The 2,982-nt window shown below is 30.6% G+C and overlaps 1 protein-coding gene across 1 annotated transcript in view; it reads right to left on the bottom strand.

Moving 5' to 3' along the window:
- Positions 1-289: 289 nt before the first annotated feature.
- The window catches only part of LOC119585102 (acetyl-coenzyme A synthetase, cytoplasmic-like), a gene marked incomplete in the record, with an annotated part of 90,055 nt that continues 87,362 nt past the window's right edge, over positions 290-2,982 (bottom strand). The window contains 1 exon segment of the mRNA XM_037933730.1: positions 290-2,982.

The raw sequence follows: 2,982 nt of genomic DNA, 5'->3' as shown, positions 1-2,982 counted from the left end.
TACAACTACAGTAGTCACTGAGACCATTCATATGGTTTGTATCAAGTCCTAAGGAAAACTTCTTAACGTGTTTCTGAAATAGGTGCATGGGTGAATTGCTGGTACGGATTTGTTGGATAATGGTATATCAAGTCAATTAGAATTATTTCTCCTTGCTTCATACTATTCCATGCAGATAAAACCAGGTGAATATTCTACTTCTTAAGGATGTTTAAAATTAACGACTTTTTTGTATTATGTTGCAGGTGAAGGAATTGTTACAATGCCTTGTATAATAATAAAACAACAATCATCTCTTGATATTTATTCCACAATCACATTTTCCCAAACGGTAACAAAAAAAAATTAATTTTCCTCTCCGTTTTTTTTTATATTACTTAATAAATTAATTCTACATCATATATAAAATAAATGTAGGTTATGATTATAAAATTAAGCAAGACTTTCAAAAGCCAACCAATATTTAACAGAATATTGGTACTGTAAAATGGAATGTATAAAAAATTAGAACTTTCAACATTTGTGCAGCATAAATTTGACAATTTCATAATCTTTTACTGACTGACTACAATAAATTTAATTTTTACAGTGGTATTGTCTGAAGTTTCTATTGAGCTTTCTTCACATCTGTCACCTGTAAGATAGCATTTGAAAGCCAGTGAAATTTACAATTGATATTCCACAAGCCATATAATAAGTCACATAAAATGAAATTCACTTCACTCACTGAATGCTGCACTATCCTGTGGAAAATATCTCTTGAACAATGTATTGTTTTCATTCCTATAAAATAATCATGTTTAAATAAATATGCAGGATTATGGCAGAAATCAGTTATATATCATTTAGCGAAAAAAAGAAGTCGGAGAAGTTTGTTTTTTGATTTCTTGACAGAAAAAGGTGGTTATCATTAAAGGCATATTTAGCAATTTTCTGAGAGGGATCAAGAAATGCATAGTACTAAAATAAATTAACTAAAATGCTAGAAATAAATGCCAGTAAGTACAATCTCTCATTAGTTCATCACAAAAAATTATAAATAAAAAACAAAAGTAAAAATTGCAATACAACATTACACTTAGTAATATTGGCATGGAAAATCCCTTAAGTGAATGCTATCCACTCAGGTATTTCCAAGCATGTTAGGTCACATTTTATATCTATGATTGGTGCAAATTCTACACAACAGAATTTCTGAAATTTGATCACCGAAGTGTGCTCTGAGCCACTGAAAGCATGTAGTCAGCCAGACAGCAGATGAGGCACTAACCCTATTCACTGTTTAGCTAAGAGTCAGCCTACACCAAACCAGGGCTCAGATTCTATGCCTTTCTTGTTGTTCATAGTTCAGAAACTCTACTGGATGTGTGCAATCACAAGACTGAAAACTAGTTAATTACACAAAGGGCTGTATTACTGGTTCATGATAAATATTATGCTTCAGTTCTTTCAGCTGGCTAGATGTGAAGCATTTTGGTAAGCCTTGGTTAAGATTTCGCCAATTCAACCAGCGCTTACTTTCAGCTGCTAATATATTAATTGCTTTAACACATATGTCAGGTTTAGACTTAATCAGAATTTATAAAGCTTGAAATTTATTTCATTCAAACAAGAAATAATTATTTTCCTGAACTCTTTTGATCATACATAAAGAACTTTATGGAAAAGCTGTCACTATATTTTCTATCTATCAGAACTGAAAATTGTACATATGTAGGTATGCACATGTATATATGCACTTCAAATCTAATTTCTGTTCTTTAGATGTCACTGACACAGCCTTAACAGAGCATTATATACCAAGCTAACAACAATATGTTTTTAACTTACCAATTTTGACACTTTGTTATACAACAATAGTAACATTAGTGCTTCACTATGCTCACATAAGTCAACTTGCCATAGATATGTTCAGAAGATCAACTTGCTACAGTAAACACAGTTAAATAATTTACTTTTATATAGCACAAATTAATAAATATATACAAGAGTCTTCCTTCCTTTCTTACATTATGGAAAAAAATAGCCATCAACCATGTCTACCTCTTTCTTTTTATACAACTGGATAAAATATGAGAGCATGATTACAAATTATGGTGACCAAATTCTGCCTTTTCTTAATGTCCATTAACTGATACCCTTCCACTTCTTTTAATTTCCAAATGGAAATTCCAGTGCAAAAAGCAAGGTTGACTATTGAAGAATATAATTATTATGTCTCCATTTATTTATAAATGATGTGGAACACTTGTAAAAACATCTTATGGCAAAACTATACAGGAGAGACCTTTCCCTCTTTCTGTTAATGAAACTAATTCAGTTTACATCAAAACTGACTCTTGTATTCTGAGGACAACCACTTTGTACAAATGATAATGTCTTTTATTTATCCCTAGCTGCCCCTTTCTCATTAAACACCTTTCTTTTTATTTACTAAGCCACTTGTAGTTATACCATTAAATTCAACTTCAGGACAAATTTCATAATACTCAACTACTATGACTCTGTTGCTATGAAGATACACTTATTAATCAATGTTTTTGCTATTCATGGCTATAATCAATCTAAATTTTTATGAATTAATTAAATGTATATGAATAAGTGATATTTTGCTTGGGAAAATTATAAGATATAACAATTTTGTGAACATATCTTTTGATCTCCAAAGCATGTTTATTAATCTTGGGATATCAAGGGCCTAAAAATATATTTATATTCACTCAGTTTTATTCTTTTTAAAATAGAACACTTGTACCAAATTCTCACTAAGTCTAATAAAAAATAAAATAAACCAAAAATATAACATCTTTTAAGGTAACATGTTACAGGAAAGTATTAAGTACCAAATATTCACAATACCAGTGAAACAAAACATTTCTGAGATCACATTATCCTTTTCCCCTCTCAACAGTTGATACACACATGTGGACGGGTCACAGTATCTGAGGGCCACCAAATTATCAAGGGCTGTGTTAACTAATG

This window comes from Penaeus monodon, chromosome 19 (assembly GCF_015228065.2).
Source record: "Penaeus monodon isolate SGIC_2016 chromosome 19, NSTDA_Pmon_1, whole genome shotgun sequence".
In the NCBI taxonomy this organism is placed as follows: domain Eukaryota; kingdom Metazoa; phylum Arthropoda; class Malacostraca; order Decapoda; family Penaeidae; genus Penaeus; species Penaeus monodon.
Note: the sequence above shows the minus strand (reverse complement) of the source record. Positions and strands in the feature narration are given on the sequence as shown.